This window comes from Tamandua tetradactyla, chromosome X (assembly GCF_023851605.1).
Source record: "Tamandua tetradactyla isolate mTamTet1 chromosome X, mTamTet1.pri, whole genome shotgun sequence".
Taxonomy (NCBI): Eukaryota; Metazoa; Chordata; class Mammalia; order Pilosa; family Myrmecophagidae; genus Tamandua; species Tamandua tetradactyla.
The window spans coordinates 10321492-10344571 of NC_135353.1; the positions used below are offsets into that span (position 1 = coordinate 10321492).

The following is a 23080-nucleotide window of genomic DNA, read 5'->3' on the forward strand; positions in this document are numbered from 1 at the left end:
ACAGCCAACCCAATTACAAAATGGGAAAAAGACTTGAACAGACACCTCTCAGAAGAGGAAATACAAATGGCCAAAAGGCACATGAAGAGATGCTCAATGTCCTTGGCCATTAGAGAAATGCAAATCAAAACCACAATGAGATATCATCTCACACCCACCAGAATGGCCATTCTCAACAAAACAGAAAATGACAAGTGCTGGAGAGGATGTGGAGAAAGAGGCACACTTATCCACTGTTGGTGGAAATGTCAAATGGTGCAACCACTGTGGAAGGCAGTTTGGCGGTTCCTCCAAAAGCTGAATATAGAATTGCCATACGACCCAGCAATACCATTGCTAGGTATCTACTCAAAGGACTTAAGGGCAAAGACACAAACGGACATTTGCACACCAATGTTTATAGTAGGATTATTCACAATTGCAAAGAGATGGAAACAGCCAAAATGTCCATCAACAGACGAGTGGCTAAACAAACTGTGGTATATACATACCATGGAGTATTATGCAGATTTAAGACAGAATAAACTTATGAAGCCTGTAATAACATGGATGGACCTAGAGAACATCATTCTGAGTGAGAATAGCCAAAAACTAAAGGACAAATACTGTATGGTCCCACTGATGTGAGCCGACATTAGAGAATAATCTTGGAATATGTCATTGGTAACAGAGACCATCAGGAGATAGAAATAGGGTAAGATAATGGGTCATTGGAGCTGAAGGGATACAGACTGTGCAACAGGACCGGATGCAAAAACTCAGAAATGGACAGCACAATAATACCTAATGTTAATGTAATTATGTTAAAACAGTGAATGCGCTGCATCCAAGGTACAGTTTTTTTTTAATTTTATTTTATTATTTTATTTTATTATTTTTTATTTTTATTTTTTCTCTGTATTATCATTTTATTTCTTTTTCTGTTGTCTTTCTATTTCTTTCTCATAATCGATGCAAATGTACTAAGAAATGATGGATATGCATCGATGAGATGATATTAAGAATTACTGATTGTATATGTGGAATGGAATGATTTCTAAATGTTGTGTTAATTTTTTTAATTAATAATAAACAAAACTATAAATATGTCAAGATGGAATCCTAAAAAAGTGTTCATGTAAGCCACAGGAAGGCAAGAGTGGAGCATCGAGAGGAAAGAGGACAGGAGGAATCAAAGAGAGAACAAGGGAAAAAATGAAAGACAAGCACTAACATATCAATAATTATCCTTAACTTTACATAAATAAAAAGGAAAGTTTAGTATAGCGGGTAAAAATAGCAACAAAAGAATGGCCCAACTAGATGCTATTTATAAGACCAGAAACTCACTTCAAACTCAACATGTGTAAATTGAAAATAAAACGATGGAAATATATACATAGCATGCAAATATTAATCAATAAAATGACAGCATAGTCCCATCAGGACTGCAGTATCCTCACGCAGTTTATCTCAGTTATCCTGTGATAATTATGTGGAAGAAGCCAAGGATTTGAAGAATCTGGATATATTGACTTCTTCTTAGTATTCCTTTTTCTTTCAATGAAAAGGATTACAGCAAGATATGGATAGTCTCAAATCCTCTCACTCCTACATACACAAAAACTATAGATCATTCTTGCGGATACACGGGTCTAATATATTTCGCATATTATATGGGCTGTTGTTTTTTTTTTTTTCCTCTAGAGTTTGAGGAATTTCTAATCTCACCAACTTGGAACCCTCCTAAATCTCTACTCTTTACCTCTTCTCACCATGGAGATTTGTGCTTTTTTCTGGCTCTTCTGTGGATTGGAGTTTAGGTAAGTAACACTGGGAAAAGCATCAAGAAATTTGGGTGTGGGAGCTTGAGAGGCTGAGATGTTTGATCTTTCCACTTGAAGAATTACTTTATGGGTGGCAAAAAGTTTTTAATAAATCGTCCCTAATATCATCAATAATTGGAAAGTTAACAAGATAATGCAGGCATGGATTATTCTTCCTGAGAAGGAAGACAATGGAGGGAAGGTTATTTTCTCTTTCTCTTGAAACATGGAACATTGAATATGCAATGAATGAGAGAGGGATGGGAGAAAAAGAGCAGTGGGGTGTAGGCTGCCCAGGGTTTTTCGACAAATGATGGGGTCCACGCAAAGGAATAAAGGCATGAGAGGTGGAATGAAAGCTGCATAAGAGGTCTTTTATCAAGGCTGTTACATTCAGCCATGCCTTATGCAGTGCTCCACTTAAGAAAGTGGTATTTACACAAATTAAAATAAGAATCACATCTTTTTGAAGTGGAGAGACATACCACCTGCCCATCAACAACTGGTAGTTAAGTGAGGGAGTAGAGCCCCAGAATCCTAGCAGCCTCACATAAGTAAATTACTGCCTCCTCAGCTAGTACCCTGCTCTTACTTACCAACTTTCTTCAGAGTATTTAGACCTTCTTTATAATTGTCCAAATTCTTTACTGCCTCTCAGAATACTCCTTTTCTGAACTCAGAAGCCCTCTACTCTGCTGCCAACATACCTAACCTCACTCAAGACATGAGGAAATTTAGGCTGTAATAAGGAGGAGGGTGATTGTTCTACCTTGTCTAGTAACATTGTCACCAGGGTTCTACCAATGCATACATCTTACAGTGCCCGTGCACTCCCTCCCTGCACCCAGCATCCCTCTTGGCAGTGAATGTCATCAATCCCTAATGTGTACTAGGTTGAGAAAGGGACTCCTGTGAAGTATGCTCTTAAATTTTGCTTGTATTCACTGGACAAAGGGTCTTTTTTTATTTCTAGGTTTTGGGGGGTTTGAATTTACATGTAAGAATATATACTATAGGGCAGGCCACAGTGGCTCAGCAGGCAGAGTTCTCGCCTACTATGCCAGAGATCTGGGTTCGATTCCCGATACCCAGCCGTGCAAAAAAAAAGAAAAAAGTATATATATATACACACACTATAGTTTATCGTTTCATTTTTGGTTGGTTTCCTGTATTATTTTTGATTCCTGGAAGTAATTATCGTTTTGTTTTAGTTTATGATCTTCTTCATCAAAATTTGACATGTGGTTTACTGTTTTGATTATTTTATGGGAGGGTTTGTTTTGTGTGTTTGAATTTGTGTCTGTATTTTGTATGCTCCTTTCACTGCTGTGTTAATTTGTGTGTTTGGTATTTTCAGTAGTATTTTTAGGTTTTTATTGTTTGCCTTGAACTCTTTGATGTAGCTACACTTTTTATTTGTTCCTTTTTGACTGCTTGTTAATTTGCATGTGTTTACAAATTATAGTTGGATTGTCTTTGGTTTATTTGTTTTAGATGTTTTGTTTGAGTGTGGGTCTGTCAGGGAGGGTGCCGATTATCATTCAGTTGCCTCTCAGGTCCAAATTCACCCGACTGTCTGGCTCTGTGTAAAGGAACATGGACCTGTGGTAAACTGAATTATGTATCCCAATTTAGACATGTTCCTAATCTTAGCTCACATTCCTGTGGATGTGAACCCATTGAAAATAGGGCCTCTTGACGATGTTATTTTTAGTTAAGGTGTGACCCAGCTGAATGATAGTTGGACTTAATCGAGATTACTGGGGACCTTATAAAGTGAAATGCATATGAACCAACCAGAAGCAGGGAGTCAGCAGGAATCTGGGAGAAGAAAGCAGAGGCTATTACCTTGGGACTGGAAGCAGAGATGAAGCCAGAGAGTCCCCAAGGATTACGTGCAAGGCAGTACCAGAGTGCTACTGACACCAGAAGACATGATCCTTCTAGACTCCAAATCTGTAAAACAGTAAATTCCCATTGTTTTTAAGTCAACCCGTTGTGTGTTATTTGTTATAGCAGTCTGACAAGCTAAAACAAGTTAACTTTTCCTTTGCCAGCAGACAGATGCTTTACATGGTCAGTAGAGGGCTCTGGGAAGACACTGGAGAAGGAAGATTTGAGCTTCTGGGTCTTGTTTGCTCCAATTGCAGCTTCTCCAGGGACCAGCTCCTGCAAAGGAAGCTTCTCAAGTGCAGAGCAGGTTACCCAAACAACTTCCTCATGCAGTGCTATAGTGGAGTGCCCTACAAGTCCTAACTACTGGAGTGTATATCTGCTATTATATTTCATAGTTGTTATTCTCATATTAGTGAAAGTTCTCTTTACTTTGTACTAGGCAATCCTCAGTACTCAAATCGCCTGGATTAGTTAAGAATTAATCATAGTGCACAATTCCTGCTCAAATTATGATATGGTTTTCCCCTCCTGATCAGAACCTGAGTATTACGGGGTTGGGAGAGGCTATGTGTTTGTGGCTTCTTTGAGCCCTGAAATTCAGCTGCCCCTGATATGTGTCAGGCTGTGGCCACCCTACTTTTGAGTTACTTTGAGAGAAGAAATGGGGGAAGAGGAGAAGAAATGCACATGGCCTGGTGATTGACAAACAGGAATATTTGGTATATTGTTGGCTAATTGGTTTCCATTGGAATGATGAAAGTGACCCTCCAGGGAAGAGCTTTTGTGATGTCAGAGAAGGATATAGGAAGAGAAGGTGCTATATGCAAATGCTGTGTTGAAATATAAGTTTAGTCTCTTCCATTGATATCCAAAAATTCAAGCAAAAGATTTGAGATATTTTACATAATTTTGTTGGATGTACGATGTTCTCTTGGCAGTATCCAACTCCTGACTAAGCAGAGGGGTGAATGTGTCACAGCAGCCTGATAAATTGATGGGAGCTGGGACAGGTATTGTTAGGAGAGGAATCTTCTTCTCCTAAATGAAATCTGTGACCATTCGATGTTAAATGGTAATGCAGCATATTAAAGTGGGAATGTACTCTACATCTCAGAGGAAGAGGGACAGGGAGGCAGGTTTATTCTTTCGCTTTTGAAATCTGTTGTATGAAACATACAGCAGGTAAGAGGTATATATTCAGAGAGCAGTGAACAACGGAGGAGAGTGGGGTGATTGTTTCTAACCTGTTGGGAATATCTGGCAGTTCCTTTGTGGATGGAGAGTTTTGGGGTGCTGATTGAAGTACCATGGGGAGAGATGCTGGTGTTTGGAACCATTTTTACCCATGCTGTGTGCAGTGCTCCCACTCCAGGAAGTGCCATTCATGTAGCAAAAAATATGGTTGCCACTGCTTAGGGTGAAGTATGCACAACATGTGCAACATAGGGGTGGCCTTGGGGAAAAGTGTGTGTCTACCTGCACACATCTGCCCTTTCTTGCATCCTGAAACAACTCAGTCAGTGCTGGGTCAGTTAAGGGGACCCGCTTAAGAGCCTTCTATAGGTTAAAACCTAGAGAATGAGGGTTTCTGGGAATAGCCTCATTTGAACAGTCTTCTGGGATCTACACAACTTTGTTATAAAGGGGCCCTAGAGTATGGGATCACATTATGCCATGTGGTCATAGTGTCCTCTGTCTTCCCACTTATTTTCCTCCCTGCAGAACCAAATTTCCCCCCTTCTTTTGAATTCAACTTCAATCCTATTTGAAGTAAAAAGTATTGAGTATTATGCATGGTTATGCTAGATGAGGCTCCTTCAATCTCTTTTCAGTTCTTATTTTCTGATATACTATTTGCATGTTTCTTTATTCATTCATGTTTTCGATAGATGTAAAGGATGAATGGGCAGCGGGGAACCACAGCTCAGACTTCTTGCTAATAGGGTGAACGTTTCCTAGGCCTAATGTTTAAACCTTGGGAATAGCAGTCATTCTGTGGTGGGGATATAATCAAAGCTACTTGGAGTGGGGAGTGAATAGGATTACCTAGGGCCACGTGTTCAGCTATGCTGTGTGCAGTGCCCCAATCAGGAAGATGTCATCTACACAGATTGATCTATGAATGGCATCTTTCTGAGTAGTATAATGTGCAACCTTGACAACATTTGTGATAGCTTTGGGGATGGGGGTGGAACTTCTGTCACCAAGATGCCCTCCCTTGATGAAAGGTACACACCTTTCAGTGCTCGGCCAGCTTCATAGGACTCTCTGAAGCACCTCTTGAGAAATCTGGTTTAGAATCTGGTGGGGTCTTGGGAAAATTGTTCTCAAAGCAATCTTGGAACTAAGCTTGGTGCAAGATCATTCCTCTCATACTTCTTAATTTTTGCTCTTGACACAACCCAAATATACATTCAGCCCTTTAAACTCCTGAAGATGTTACACCTATCTACTTTCCTCATGATAACTTCTTCCATTGTAGAGGACCCAAACACCCTTTCAGTTCAGATCTCTCCCTTTCTGGACCTGTCTCCTTTAGTCATCTCATGGAGCTATGCCACCTCTCTCCCAAGGCTTTGATGCTCCACGTTCCTTTTCACATATTACTGTCTAGTCTCACTGTTGTCACCATATCAGTAAGGGTTAAGATAGTGCCCAAACTTTTCTCTCAACTGGACTCTTTATACTTTTAGCTGATTTTTAAAAAGATTTTACATGAAGGGGTGAAGTGATACGATTGTCCACTTCTGACACCTCTAATGTTGTTATCCCAGTGCCTTCATGTCCCTTGGTTTCTGATGAAAACTTAACTGTCAATTTTATTGAAGGATCCCTTTTATACCAGGGGTAGCTTCTATCTTTCAGCTTTAAAGATTCTCTTTTGTTAAAACAACTTGACTATTGTTTGTTCAATCTTCATCTATTTGGGTTTCTCATAATTGAATGAGTAGTTTATATTGGATGGATAGATTTTGTATTTTATCAGATTTGCACAATTTTCTCCCTTCTTACTGGTACTTTCCTACACATATTTTGGCGCACCTCCTGATGTTGCAGTTTTCTCAGGTTGTTTATTTCATTTTACTCTGTAGTCTTTGTAAACAATATCACTATGGCTCTCTCTTCTCATATTCTGATCATTTCTTCTGCTGGTTCAAATCTGTGTTGATCTCATGTAGTGAAAACTTCATTTCAATTGTTGTTCTAGTTTGCTAGCTACCAGAATCCAATATATCAAAAATGGAATGGCTTTTTAAAAGGGGCGTTTAATAAGTTACTAGTTTACAGTTCTATGGCTGAGAAAATGTCCCAATTAAAACAAGTCCATAGAAATGTCCAATCAAAGGCATCCAGGGAAAGATACCTTGGTTCAAGAAGGCCGATGAAGTTCAGGGTCTCTCTCTCAAGTGAGATGGCAAATGGCGAACACAGTCAGGGCTGCTCTCTCATCTGGAAGGGCACATGGTGAATACGGTGTCATCTGCTAGTTTGGCTCCTGCCTTCCTGTTTCATGAAGCTCCCCGGAAGGCATTTTCCTTCTTCATCTCCAAAGGTCACGGGCTGGTAGATTCTCTGCTTCTTGGTGCTGCAGCATTCTCTGCACTCTCTGAATCTCTCTCTCCAAAATGTTTCCTCTTTTATAAAGCTTCAGAAACTAATCAAGACTCACTCAAATGGGTGGATACATGTCATCCCCTAATCCAGTTTAACAACCATTCTTGACTAAATCACATCAACCAGGGAGATGATCTCATTACAGTTTCAAACATACAGTATTGAATAGAGATTATTCTACCTTTATGATATGGGATTTATATTAAAACATGGCTTTTCTTAGGGGGCATGCCTCCTTTCAAGCCAGCATATTCCACCCTTTGACCCCTAAAAAACACATGTTTTTCCCATATACAGAATGCATTAATTTCATAACAGTATCAGAAATCCTTAAACTTTCAGTAGCAATACAATGAAGTACAAAATTAGGGACAGTATAAGATCTCATCAAGTCAGTTATAGGCATGGTCTGCCCTAAGGCAAAATTCTCTCCATTTGCTCTGGACCTTTGAAAACTCACAACAAGTTATTTGCTGCCAACATATAAAGGAGGAACATTCATAGGATACATATACACATTTCCATAGGAAGGAAGGAACACAGGGTTCACCGGACCCATACAGTTTCGAAAACCTGCAGGGCAAAGTCCATTAGATTTCAAAGTCTGAGAGTCATTTATCCTCAAGGGCTTTAGAAAGCGGCAGTCCTACCCTTTCCAAATGCCTACGCCTGCCTCTCTCTGAATACAACTTTGGGGGATATTGGGGAGACCACCTTTCTCTTGGCTCCACCCTCTCCAAGCATTGGGGCTGCACCCGGGCTCTCTGCCATCTCTGGGGCACACGCTCAACCCCTCCATGTGGTGGCAGCCAGGCTCTCCCCAAACCCCAAGGAATGTGCTTCACCTTCTCCAAGGCCTGAGGCGACATGACTCTTCCACTGCAACGAGGTGGAAGGCCCATTCTCTGCCTTTGGGGCAAACTCACCCTCTCCACAGGCTTAGGTGTGTCCGCTCTCCTGGCCCGAGGCTTCTTAACTTCAGACCTCAGCTTCCATGGTTTTGCCTCTGAAGTTATTTTTCCTCCAATGTGTCCCTTCACTGAACCCCTCAGTCCAGACTGGCAGCGGTTCTGTTTATACAAGTGCCACAGCACTCTCGTTGGCTTTCTATGCAGTAGTGTTGGATCATGCCCATCAGACGTAAGGAGTTTCCACAAATCCTTCCTGGATAACTCCATGTCTGATCCTGACTTTCTCTGAAATGACTGGCTGGTTCCACATTTGGTTAAATCCACACACAGGGCACTATACTCTGGAGTCTCCCATTTGTAGGCCCAGAATTTTCCAGGACCTCAATTTCTGGTTTCTTTTTACTCAAAAGTTCAGTTTTCAGCTTATCTCTCTCCTGTCACATTTCACTATAAGTTGTGAGGAGAAACCAGGCTGCACTTTAACATTGAATTTGGAGACCTCTTCTGCTCAATATCCAAGTTCATGGCTTTTAAAATCTGCCTTCCAGCCAAAGCCACTAGTCCGTTTTGCCAGATTATCTGCCATTTTAAAACAAGGATCGCCTTCCTTCCAGTTTACAATAACACGTGCCTCATTTCTGTCTAGAGCCTGGTCAGAGGTATCTTTAGAGTCCATGTTTCTACCAACAGTCTTTTCAAAGCATTCTAGTCCTTCTCTATCAAGCTTCTCACAACTCCTCCAGATTCTTCCCTTTATCCATTTAAAAAGCCGTTCCAACATGTTTGGTATTTGCAAACTGCAGCAGCAGCACCCCACTCTCCAGTACCAAAATCTGTTCTAGTTTGCTAGCTGCCAGAATGCAATATACCAGAAATGGAATGGTTTTTTAAAAGGGGAATTTAATAAGTTGCTAGTTTACAGTTCTAAGGCTGAGAAAATGTCCCAATTAAAACAAGTCTATAGATATGTCCAATCAAAGGCATCCAGGGAAAGACACCTTGGTTCAAGAAGACCGATGGAGTTCAGGGTCTCTCTCTCAAATGAGATGGCACATGGAGAACACAGTCAGGGCTTCTCTCTCAGCTGGAAGGGCACATGGTGAATACAGTGTCATCTGCTAGCTTTGTCTTCTGGCTTCCTGTTTTATGAAGCTCCCTGGGAGGCGTTTTCCTTCTTCATCTCCAAAGGTCGCTGGATGGTGGACTCTCTGCTTCATGGTGCTGCAGCATTCTCTGCTCTCTCTGAATCTCTCTCTCCAAAATGTTTCCTCTTTTATAGAGCTTCAGAAACTAATCAAGACTCACTCAAATGGGTGGAGACATGTCATCCCCTAATACAGTTTAACAACCATTTTTTTGACTAAATCGCATCAACCAGGGAGATGATCTCATTACAGTTTCAAACATACAGTATTGAATAGAGATTATTCCACCTTTATGAAATGGGATTTATATTAAAACATGGCTTTTCTCAGGGGGCATGCTTCCTTCCAAGCCAGCACAGTTGTACTTTTAAGTCCAGAATTTCCAGATAATTTGGGCCCTTTTGAACAAGTAGTTTCTAAGGAAAGTCTTTAAAATTTCTGCTGATACCAGTATATAACCGTTTTTTTCCCTGGCTCTCTCTGATATCCTAGCTGGCCTGTGGTTTATCTTTTTGTTCTCTTAGAGCTACTAACCTCGTCTTAATGGTTTACCATCAAAATCTGCATTGTTTTTGAGAGTTACAGTAGACTTGGACTTCTGTACACCTCATTCCTTCTTTCCTAAGAGAGCCAGTGCTTTAAGGAAAGCTGTAGTGCTTTCTGATTTATTACATCCTCCGTGGGTAAAATCTCTGAGTAAAATCAGTTGGTAATTACTTCTTGGGTAAAATCACTGCTTTGTACTTGTGGGTAGGGTCAGTAACCTTCTTCTCTCCCAGAGACACTCTTGATTTATGAGCAGCATGCTGAGTGGTAGCTGGAAGTGTTGGATTTCTCAGCTTCCTTCTTCCAGTGGTGACCCTGTAGCCATTCAAAAAACTGTGGCAATGTTGATAAGGCCCCCAGTATTCTGAGAATGGAAAACCCACAGCAGAAACATTCTTTGATAGAGCATTTGGTACAGAAATATTTGCTACTCTGTCCTTTATCTAGACTCTGCAGTGAGTTTAAGCTGCAGAGCTGGAGTGGAGGGGCAGATAAACATACTACTATTATACTATGGCAAGATACCATAGTAACTACAAGGTGACTAAGGAGAGAGGAAACCCAATATTTTTGGTCTCACTTGCCTCAGTTCCTCAATCACTAGCTTTAGACATCATTCACCATATTTGTTCCTTTATGTTTTTGGTCTAGGCTAAGCTAAGTTTGAGAAGGGAAATGCTGGCACTTAGTATCTTGTTTCTCAGTATGAAAAACAAACAAACAAACATGTTCACATCAAATTAACTCAAGAGAAACTCTCAGAGACTCAGGGACTGAAAGAAGTATAAGGGCATCTGTAGGTGCTATGCATGCTTTTTCTCTTATACTTTACTTCTGATAAAAAAAATGAGCTTTGCTCACTCCAGTGTCTTAGGAGAAAAGGGATTTCTGCTCTCTCCATCCTACTATTCACTGATGCTTGTCCCCATTTTTGCCTCTAGAATCCTGCGTGTTTTCACTGCCCATTTTGGGATTTGGAGTTCAGATAAGTAACTCAGGTAGAGGGACTCAGATCTTTAGGTAATGATATTGGGGCTGGTGGCAGTTTATTTCCTATTTTACTATTGGATTTGGAAAATGCAAAACAATTGTTAATGCTTTATTTACATTAACTAAAGCAGGAGCAGAATATGAAATGCAAGGCTATTTTTTCCATGAGCAAGAGAAACTAGCAGGAATGTTCACTGTTTCTCAGTTCTGAAAATTGGAATGTAGTAACTTCAATATGTGAGGAGGGGACAGTAAACTGGGAGGGAGGGACCAGCAATTGTAGTCAGGTTGGTTGTTGCATTGAACCTTTAGAATACTCCCGGTGGCCACTTAGAACTTGAAAACACTGGGGACAGTTTCAAAGGTGCATGAGTAGGTGTTTTGATGGGGCTGCAACTTTAGACATGTTGTGTGTGCTATACTACTACAGAGAGTGGCAATCACATATAATTCTATATGACTGACACCTCTGCAAATCAAATAATGCATGAAATGTATAAAGCATGCAATGACATTGGACGTACATTGGGGAGTCTTCTGGAACACACGGAAGGCCAGTTTCCCGAGACTACAAGCATGTCTCCTGTTCTGGTTTGCTAATGCTACTGGAATGCAATGTATCAGACCTAGATTAGCTTTTACAAAGGGAATTTATTAAGTTAAAAATTTACACATCTTAGGCTGGAAAATGTCCAAATTAAGACATCTAGGGAAAAATACCTTGACATTGAAGAAAGGCCTCTGGCATGTGGAATACCTCTGTCCAGTTGGGAAGACACATTGCTGAAGTCTGCTGATCCTTGCTCCTGGTTCATTGCTTTCACTTCTGATCCAGCGTCTTTCTCTCTAAAGTGTCTGTGCATCCTCACTTAGCTTCTCCAGGACAAACTCTGGATTTCATCTCTTAGCTTAGCATCTCTAAAAGTCTGTGTCATGGTTTCATCTCTGTGCTCACTGTGTCAGCTCTGAGTTCTCTCTCATAAAGGGCTCCAGGAAAGGATCAAGATCCACCTCTCCTGGGCGGGTTGCATCTCCATGGAAACACCCTAATCAAGAAGTCCCACCCTAAAGTAGGTCTGACCCCACAAGATTAGGTTAAAAGAACATGATTTTTCTGGGGTACATAATAGTTTCAAACCAGTGCATCTCCTGCCTCCATGAGCCTGCAGTCCTGAATTTCCTCAGGAGAATTAGTCTCGTAGGCGCATTGTCAGAGGCAAGTCAAAGGAACTTAGCATCTCAGGACAAAGGCCTCCTTTTGATTTTCTTCTGGAATTCACATCCAGTTTTCTGAAAGTTGCCTGCGTAAAATGGGAGCAAGACTTCCATTGTGGTTGTGATGTTCCCTCTGTGGAGTACTTTTCCTTTTTGCATCACCTCTTTTGAAACCCAGTACTCCTTTCCTTTAACCTGTTTTTCCTTACCTGTTCCCCTTACCATTTTCAAGGTTTCTCCTTTAGGCCTTACCAAATTGGATTTTTAAGATCTTACCCTTCTGAGTCCTTATAGTGAATTTTTCATGTCAGTTATTGTACTTTATAACGTCAGAGTTTCGATTCTTAAAAAAAATTTCTACCTCTTTTTTGACATATTCTTTTGATGAAACATTGTTGTAACACCTTCCTTTAATTCTACATATGTGGATGGTTTAGTTCTTCAAATGTGGTTGCTTTAAAGTCTTTGTCTATTTTATATGCCAACTGGCACCTCTCAGGAAACATTTCTTTTGTCTACTTTTTTCTTATAGAAGGATCACATTTTTGCATATCTTGTAATAGTTCTTGAAAATTCAAATTTTTAGAAAATATATTATAGCACATCTTGATACTCATCTGCCTTCCAGGAATTTTTGTGGTTGTTTACCTAGTTATTTATTTATCAACATGGCTGTACTATTCTGTACAATGTTAGTGTACTAATAATTCAAGTGAAAAATGGGTTAAGGTTACTGTCTGTCTTAGTTTTCTAAGGCTGCTGTAAAAAGATACCACAAATTGGGTGTTTTAAACAGAAGAAAATTGTTGTCTCAGTTCTGCGGGCTAGAAGTCTAAAAATCAAAGGGTCAGAATTGCCATGAACCCTTTTATTTTTAACTTTTTTTATTGTACAGTATAATATATATACAAAGCACAGAAATAAGGAAGCAATAGTTTTCAAAGCCCTCTTCAAAAAGTGGTTACAGGATAGATCCGAGAGTTCCTGATGGCCTACCATACGATCTTCTGATATTATTCCTTCGGTCAGCTCCAGAATATAGGAGGCTAGAGGGCTTAAGTACTTTTTCATCATCACAATCACCTTTTTTTTCCTTCTTTTTTTTGTGAACAATAACGTATATACAAAAAAGCTATGCATTTCCAAGCACAGCACCACAATTAGTTGTAGAACATATTTCCGACATTGACATGGGGTATAATTTCACAATTTTAGGTTTTTACTTCTAGTTGCTCTAGAATACTGGAGACTAATAGATATCAATTTAATGATTCAGCATTCAGCATTCATTTTCATTTGTTAAGTCCTATATTCTAGGTATAATTCCACCATCATCTTTGACCTTTCCATACCACTCATTGGGGTGGTTTGAGCTATGGCAATTTTGAATTCTTGATTGGAATGGTCTGTCACTAATATGGGTTAGGGCAATGGAACTACTTGATGTTCTGGAGAGGCTGGACTAGGTTTCAGGACTTATCTGGACCAGGGACCCATCTGGAGGTTGCAGGTTTCTGGCAAGTTACTCTAGTGTCTGCAACCCTTGTGGAATCTTATATATTGCCCTAGGTGTTCTTTAGGATTGGCTGGAAGGGGTTTGGTAGGTTGTGATAGGTAGTAAGGTCTACCTGAAGCTTGCGTAAGAGCAATCTCCAGAGTAGCCTCTGGACTCTGTTTGCATTCTCTCCACCACTGATACTTTATTAATCACACTTCTTGAATGATGAAAGTGACACTCCTGGAAGAGCTTTTGTGATGTCAGAGAAGTATATAGGAAGAGAAGGTGGTATATGCAAGTGCTGTGGTGAAATATAAGTTTAGTCTCTTCCATTGATATCCAAAAATTCAAGCGAAAGATTTGAGATATTTTACATAATTTTCTTGGATGTACGATGTTTTCTTGGCATTATGCAACTCCTGACTAAGCAGAGGGGTGAATGTGTCACAGCAGCCTGATAAATTGATGGGGGCTGGGACAGGTATTATTAGCAGAGGAATCTTCTTCTCCTAAATGAAATCTGTGACCATTATATGTTAAATTGTAATGCAGCATATTAAAATGGGAATGTACTCTACATCTCAGAGGAAGAGGGAAAGGGAGGCAGGTTTATTCTTTCGCTTTTGAAATCTGTCATATGGAACATACACCTGGTAAGAGGTATATATTCAGGGAGCAGTGAAGGACAGAGGAGAGTGGGCTGATTGTTTCTAGATCTGTTGGGAATATCTGGCAGGTCCTTTGTGGACAGAGAGGTTTGGGGTGCTGATTGAAGTACCATGGGGAGAGATGCTGGTGTTTGGAACCATTTTTACCCATGCTGTGTGCAGTGCTCCCACTCCAGGAAGTGCCATTCATGTAGCAACAAATATGTTTTGCACTTCTTAGGGTGAAGTAATGCACAACATGTGCAACATAGGGGTGGCCTTGGGGAAAAGTGTGTGTCTACCTGCACACATTTGCCCTTTCTTGCATCCTGAAACAACTCAGTCAGTGCTGGGTCAGTTAAGGGGACCCTCTTAAGAGCCTTCTATAGGTTAAAACCTAGAGAATGAGGATTTCTGGGAATAGCCTCATTTGAACTGTCTCCTGGGATCTACACAACTTTGTTATGAAGGGGCCCTGGAGTATGGGATCACATTATGCCATGTGGTCATAGTGTCCTCTGTCTTCCCACTTATTTTCCTCCCTGCAGAACCAAATTTCCCCCCTTCTTTTGAATTCAGGTTCAATCCTATTTGAAGTAAAAAGTATGGAGTATTATACATGGTTATGCTAGATGAGGATCCTTCAATCTCTTTTCAGTTCTTATTTTCTGATATGCTATTTGCATGTTTCTTTATTCATTCATGTTTTTGATAGATGTAAAGGATGGATGGGCAGTGGGGAACCACAGCTCAAAGTTCTTGCTAATAGGGTGAACATTTCCTAGGTCTAATGGGTAAACCTTGGGAATAGCAGTCATTCTGTGGTGGGGATATAATCAAAGCTACTTGGAGTGGGGAGGGAATAGGATTACCTAGGGCCACGTTTTCAGCTATGCTGTGTGCAGTGCCCTATTCAGCAAAGTGTCATCTACATAGATTGATCTATGAATGACATCTTTCTGAGTAGTGTAATGTGCAACGTTGACAACATTTGTGATAGCTTTGGGAATGGGGGTGGAACTTCTGTCACCAAGATGCCCTCCCTTGATGAAAGGTGCACACCTTTCAGTGCTCGGCCAGCTTTCCTAGGACTCTCTGAAGCATCTCTTGAGAAATCTGGTCTAGAATCTGGTGGGGTCTTGGGAAAATTGTTCTCAACGCAATCTTGGAACTAAGCTTGGTGCAAGATCATTCCTCTCATACTTCTTAATTTTTGCTCTCTACACAACCCAAATGTACATTCTGCCCTTTAAACTCCTGAAGATGTTACACCTATCTACATTCCTTATGATAATTTCTTCCATTGTAGAGGACCCAAACACCCTTTCAGTTCAGATCTCTCCCTTTCTGGACCTGTCTCCTTTAGTCATCTCATGGAGCTATGCCACCTCTCTCCCAAGGCTTTGATGCTCCACATTCCTTTTCACATATTACTGTCTAGTCTCACTGTTGTCACCATATCAGTAAGGGTTAAATAGTGCCCAAACTTTTCTCTCAACTGGACTCTTTATACTTTTAGCTGATTTTTAAAAAGATTTTACTTGAAGGGGTGATGTGATACGATTGTCCACTTCTAACACCTCCTGGAAATGAGAAAATATTGGCATTGATTTTTCTCACTTCATATTCTGGGGGTATCCTTTTTTTTTTCAACCTGTGTGGGCACCATGAATAGAACCGGTGTCCTCTGGCATGTCAGGTGAGACTCTGCCTGCTGAGCCACCGTCGCCCACCCAAGGGGGTATCCTTTTTTAAACTGTGTCAGTTAAAGGGATAAAGAGAGAGAAGGAGGTAGAGATAGACAGATAGATAGATAGATAGATAGATAGATAGATAGATAGATAGATAGATAGATAGATAGATAGATAGATAGATAGAGATGATAGAGACAGAGAGACAGGACTGGAGTTGTACCTATTTATCATTGCTGTGTTGGGAAATGTGGATATCCTGATGTCTCCGTTTAAGGATTTTCTTTTAAATCGCACTCAAAAAGGGTTAAGTTAGCAACTCGAAATTTTAGAATTTGCTATATATCTCCAAACAACCACTTGCTCCTTACCACCCCAAAGACTTGGGTTGCATGTAGGTTATAATGAAGAGGAAGGAAATGCCTCAACTTTGTTTCTAAATAGTATTATAAGTGAACAATGTATGTTTACTGCTCACAATGTTCATTCCCATCTTTCCTGAACTCTGAAGAAATCCCTTGACATTGGTTCAGTGATGGTGCGTCTTTGACGTGTGTACTCAGACATTTGTTTGTATTTATATGTGTCTATCTGTGCTTTGTTGTCTGTGTGAATAAGTTTGTGTGCATAGGGCATGCCATATGAGGATTTTGTTACAATGATTTCGGGGTTTAATTTCTGTTTGCTTTTTGTTATGCATTTGCTATTCCTAGGGTTTTGCTTGTATGTATAATTTTGGTTCCTTTGGTATTTTAGGTGTTTGAATTTGCTTTTAGATTTGGCATGCTCTTTGTTATTGGTGTTTTGATGAGTAATCCTTACGTGTGTTGCTTAGAAGTTTGAATTTTCTTTTTCATTGTTATTATTTGGGTTTTACAGTGTGATTTTTGTTTTTGATCATTTTTATTTGCTTATTGATTTGTATGTATGTTCTTTTGTTTGAACTTTGAATTGTGTTTTGCTAGAATTCTTTTAATAGCTTATACATTTGACTCCAGAAAAATTCCTTTTAATTGATATTTTGTTTGGGGTTTTGCTTGATTTGGATTATTGTGCATGTATATCTGTGTATTTGAGTATACAGTTGCATGGGGTAGTAAGTCTTGGATGTCCCTGCCATGTGCTTGGTTGCTGAAAACACTACTTTGAAGTTTTAGAGCGGTAGGTGAAGCAGAGGAGTTGGAATTTTACTTGTGTTAGTAGTTGAAGGAGATGGTTTTTGCATTGTATTATTTTTCTCTTGAGAAGTTCAGAGAGAGATATAAAGGACCTGAACACTTTAGGGAAAAGGGAGGTAGGCAGGAGCAGAATTGGATATATGTAAATGGTTCGGTAGAACCTGCCTTTGGTTCCATTTCATGGATTTTGAGATATTGACAGGGAGGGATGGAGATATTTAGAATGATTTTGTTCTCTGTATTAGGTTTTCTGGACCATGACCCAGCTCAGAGGAAGGGCTGAGTTAAGTGACTCAGGTAGAGGGACTCAGGTCTTTGGGTGACAAGGCTGGAATTGGTGAAATGGAGTATATTTTCAATTTCGTTGTTGAATCCTAGAAATGCAAATCACTTGTTAATTCTTTATATATAATAATGGGAAAACAAACAGGATAAGGCATGCAAGGATTTTTCTTCCATGAGCAACAAACTAGGAGGAAGACAAATCGTTCTCAGTTCTGAAGACTAGCATGTAAAACCTGCAACATGTGAGAAGGAGAGAGCACTCAAGGAGGGGTGGATGAAGGCCAGTGAGGTTGGTGCTACGCTAGTCCTCTGGACACATGCTGGTGGACACTCACAGCCTGAACACTTTGGAGGGTATGTGAAAGATGCAGGAGTGGGTGTTTGGGAACGCTGCCATCTTCAGTCATGCTGTGTGTGGTACCTTACTCCAGAGGGTGACAATCACATATAATTAAATATGATTGGCACCTCTGTGGGTGGAGTAACACATGACATGTACAATCATTGGGGGTACATTATGGTAGTTCAAGCACATGCAGGGGGATGATTCACTAAAGCACAGGTACATTCTCCTTGGACACTCCAGTGCCGGGCTACCTCAGGGAGCTCTGTTAGAGACCTTTTCACAGGCAAGACCTAGGAACTGAGCAATTTGTGGAAAAGCTTCCCTTTGAAATACTTCTGGAATTCATTTCCCTTTCACCAAAGTTTCCTGGCTGAAATAGGAACAGCTTTCAGACTGGTCATGGTGTTTCTCTGTGTCTGTGGAATATTTTTCCTTTTGGCAATTCCAACCCCCAAATTTATCTACCTGTTTTGACTTACCGGGTCCTCTCATCATTTTCAAGGCTTCTCTTTAGGCCTTCCAAAATTCCCTCCTGCTACTCAGAAATTTCCCCTGCTAAAATGCAAAGTATTTTGACTATCAAGTGTGAAAGCTCTTCTTTCTTCATGACTGAGAAGATTCTCATTTTTTAAAAAATTCCTCTGAATCCTCTACAGGTTGTTAATTTATTGGAATTATGCATAGTGCCCAGATATACTTTTATACTTTGATACAATTTTCTCTTGATGATTTCTAAAAATTTATATGCCTTTTGTTTTCTGGAGGTTAAGGTATTGTGAATTGTACACACTGTATGCCTGTGTAACATTGTTTGAAGTATAGAGGTGTCAGGGAGCAAGACACACGTTTTATATCCTTGCATTGCACAAGGGAGCATATTATGGTGCCTCCCTCCTTTAATTCTGGTCAGAAAGTAGAATTGGAAACTGCTCTTTGTGGTATATTTTCTGTATTTAAAAATAATATGTGTCAGCCTTTTTTAGCCTTTGGGAAATTTGAGTTCTGAAGAGGAGTGTATTGCACTCTCTGTTCTATCATCAGGCCACTCTACCTATGTCTCCCAGTCACTGTGCTTTGATTTCAAGATGTGTGTGTGTGTTTTTTAATTTCATGTTCCTTGGTTTGTTTTTTGACATGTGTTTTTGGAAACACTTGTATTGTGTTGTATGTTTGGGGTTTGTGTGCAAATATGCATTTTTTGCACATTCTTATTTTTATATTGAGTTTTTGGTAGATTGGTTATCTTTGTTTTATTTTGTTTGTTCTTTTAACAAACTGGTATATAAAACAGCCCCAAACTCCATGGCCCTCAACTTCCAGAGAATATCACAAAGAATTTTTTTTCTTTGGAAACTGATCCTGAGAAATAGGAATTTAAAAATTTAGTATAGAATAAAACTCTGCCTTTATGCTGTAGCATTGAAAAAGGCAGTCATGTATGCACCACCAAAGTTACAATAGAGAAGAGTGCCTCTACCCACCCCGGTACCTAATGCCACCTCCTATAGTCAGTCTCCACCCAACCTTACCTTCAACAAGCACCACTCTGTCTTCCATTCTTATATATTTTTATTTTTCAGAATGCCATATAAATGCAATTACACAATATGAAGCCACTGTGTCTGGCTCCTTTCACTTAACAAAATGTGTTTGAGGTTCATCTACCTTTTTGTGTAAACAATATTCTCTGCCTCTCTCTCTCTTCCTGCCTGCCCTGTCTCTTTTTCTTTCTCTCTTTTTTTTTTTTTGAGTAGTATTTCAGTCACAAGGGAAGGATACCCAGTTTGATTTCCATTGGTGACTGTGAACAAAGCTGCTGTACAGCTTTGCATACAGGTATATATGTGTGGAAATAAGTTTCGTTTCATTAGTGTAATAGCTAGGCCAGTGGGATTGCTGGATCATATGGTGTAATATTATGTTTCAATTTATAAAAGAATCTGAAAAAAAATCCCAGAATCCAGAATGGCTTTACAATTTTGCATTTCTATTAATACTCTATCAGGGATCCAGTTGTCCAAATGGTCAGCACCACTTGGTATTGAAAGATTTTTTTGTATGTAGCCATTCTATTATGTGCATAGTTTTGTCTCTTGGATTATCATGAATTTCCTTATGAAGTGATGATGTTGAGCATCTTTTCATGTACTTCTTTGTCATCCATATATCTTCAAGGTGAAGTGTTTTTGAGATCTTTTCCCATTTAAGTGGGTTGCATGATTTCCTATTGCTGAGTTTTCATAGTTTTTAATATGTTCTGATTATAACTCCTTTGACACAATTGTGGATGGCAAGTATTTTCTATCAGTCTGTAGACTGTCGTTTTCATTCTATTAACAGTTTTCTGTGCAGAGCAAAACTTTCAATTTTCATAAGTACAATTTATTAATATTTATTTTATGAGTTGTGCTTATAATGCTTTATAAGCACTTTTTGCCTTAGATATATGATTCTTGGTTGACAGTCTTTTTCGTTCGTTACTTTGAATTTGTTATCCCACTGCCTCTGGCTTCCATGGTTTCTGATGAAAAGTCAGCTTTTGATCTTAATAGAGATCCTTGTATACTTTGAGTAGCTTTTATCTTGCAGCTTTTAAGAGTCTTTCTTTTTCTATGACTTGAACAATTTGAATATGATATGTTCAGTCTGCATCTCTTTGTGCTTTTTCTACTTGGAATTAATTGCATATCATGGATATATAGATTAATGATTTTCATGAAATTTGGAAAATTTCCTCCTCCCCTTCTCCCAATACACATACCTGGATGTGCCTCTTGGTGTTGCACTATGCTCTAAGTTTTTTCTGTTTTCTTAATTCATTTTACTCTTTGTTCTTTGTAAAGAATAATCATTATCATTCTCTCATCAATTTTATTGATCCTTTCTTCTCTAATTGAAATCTGTTGAATCCCTCTAGTAAAATTTTCATTTGAGTTATAGTACTTTCAAACTCCAGAATCTCCTAATTATTTGAGCCCCTTTGCACAGGTGGTTTCTTAGGCAAATCTTTCAGGTTTGTACTGGTACCAGTAGGGCTTTTATTTTCCTGGTTCTCTCTGATAAACTAGATGGCCTAAGGTATAGCTTATTTCACTGAATTACTTAACTACAAAAGTCTGCAATGTGTTTGAGAGTGACCTTAGGCCTGAACTTCCTCTTACTCTGTTCCAGATAACATAAGTTTCTGTAGAGAGAGATCTGCGTCTCTGTTTTTATGCCCTGCCTCTCCCTCTGTGCTAAAACCCTTAACCACTGCTTCTTAGCTAGGTAGGATAGAGGCAGTGACCCACTTCTCTCATGGTGACATTCTTGCTTGACAGTGTGCTGAGTGATGGTTGGAGATCTTCTCACCTTGCCTCTCCTAGTGTGGATTCTCTGTCTGGGTAAGGGCAATTTGAGCCCCAATATTCTCAAACAACCACACTGGGATACAGACTACTCCTTCTGATAGAGGGGTAGTTTACAACGTGAGCCCCTGACTTCTTGCACATCCCGTGATAATTAGCCTAAGCCATATGAATCTAGAGTGGAAATCAGGGTGGATAAGAAATACTGGTGGACTTGTTAGGTCGGGGGATCCGGGAAGGGCACTGCAACTTGAGCTGTGGAGGCTGTATCGCCCCTCCCAACATGGCTTCCAGAACTAATGAACCGCCCCTACCGGACATCACCTGACCTCCATTCTTAAAAGCTGCAGGCGCCAAAGCCCACGTGGACTCAGCTCCCTCCACCTTGGGTTCAGTGAGCTCTGCTCGGGAGCACAGAATAAACCCGCCCACTTTGGATTTCCTGGTCTACCTTCCTTTTTTCTCACCCTTTCGCCTCCTAAACCTGTCAGGACTAACTATGCACATCAAGATATCATGATCCTTCGATTACCACCCTATGGCATCCGCTTGCCATATTTGTGCTCTTATATATATATTTTGTCCCAGGCCCAATTTGTCGAGACAAATAACATTTGACTCAATATAAGGGCATCCCTAAATTCCGAGCACATTTTCTGTCTTATAGATCGCTCCTGATGAATAAAATAGGTTTTCTTCACTCCAGCATCTTAGAATGAAAGGGGATTCCTGCTCTGTTTCCAACATCCTGTATGTTGTAACTGCTGAATCTATGGTTGTGGAGTTGAGGTAAGTAATTGCAATGGAACAACTTATATTTTTAAATGTTAAGGGTGGGATCGGTGAATTGGAGTGTATTTTCTTCTTAACTATTGTATCTGGAGAATTATACAAATTGTTAATGTTTTACTTAGAACAATTGGAAAAGAAACAGGATTAAGCATACAAGAACATTTCTTCCCTGAGCAATAAAAACTAGGAGGAAGGCTCAATGTTTCTCCGTTCTGAAAACTGCCATGTAACACCTTCAGCATGTATGGAGGGGGCAGCAGTCAGGGAAGGATGGAAGAGGAAAGGCAGTGTGGTGGTTACTGAAGAGGACATTTGAACAAATGTCGGTGACACTCACAGCCTGAATAAGATGTGCGAGAGGTTGTTTGGATGGGGCTGCCATCTTCAGATATTCTGTGTGTGGTACCGTACTCCAGAGTGTAGTCATCATGTGTAATTAAATATGATTGGCACCTCCGTGAGTGGAGTAACACATGACATAGGCAACACATGCGATGGCACTGGGGGTACATTGCAGTGCTCATGGGCATGCAGAGGGTTGGTTCCCTAGAGCACATGGAACTATCCCTGTTAGCCCTCTGTGCTGGCCTTCCTCAGGGAACTCAGGAGCCCTCTCACAAGCAAGACCTAGGAACTGAGTGGCCTGTGAAAAAGCCTTACATTGGTTTTCCTCTGAAAGTCACAACCCTCTTTTCAAAGTTGCCAGACTGAAATGGGAATGAGACTTTCAAAGTGGTCTTGGTGTTCCTCTCTGTCTGCAGAGTATTTTTTCCTTTACTAGAACTTGTTCTCAACCCTACCCCCCAATCCTTCTTTCTTCATGACCTGTAAGATACTCATTCTTTTGAAAATACCTTTGAATCTTCTATAAGGCTCTAAGTTATTATGCACAGTATCCAGAAAATTTTACTCTTCAATATGTTTTAATCTGTTACTTTATTAGAAGTTGTATATCTTTGGTTTTTCAGATGAGAGGATAGGAATTTTAAGTGTAACACCCTGCAATATTGACATTCCTTTGTTCTTCCTCATGTAAAAACATTTTTTAATTTGTACATTTAGTCACTATCATTGTACATTCTAGGCATTTCTAGATTATACCATCTCAGTCTTTATTGTCTATCTTTCTTTCTGGTTTCATATGTGCCCCCAGCCCTGCTCCTTCTGTCATTC

General features: G+C 39.9%; 1 long non-coding RNA gene across 1 annotated transcript in view; it reads left to right on the plus strand.

Moving 5' to 3' along the window:
* Positions 1–21898, plus strand: part of LOC143671297 (uncharacterized) — a 39013-nt gene extending 17115 nt beyond the window's left edge. Inside the window, exons 4-5 of the long non-coding RNA XR_013169531.1 lie at positions 1687–1802; positions 21783–21898. This is a non-coding gene — a long non-coding RNA (uncharacterized LOC143671297). The remainder of the gene's footprint in view (positions 1–1686; positions 1803–21782) is intronic.
* The last annotated feature ends 1182 nt before the right edge of the window (positions 21899–23080 follow it).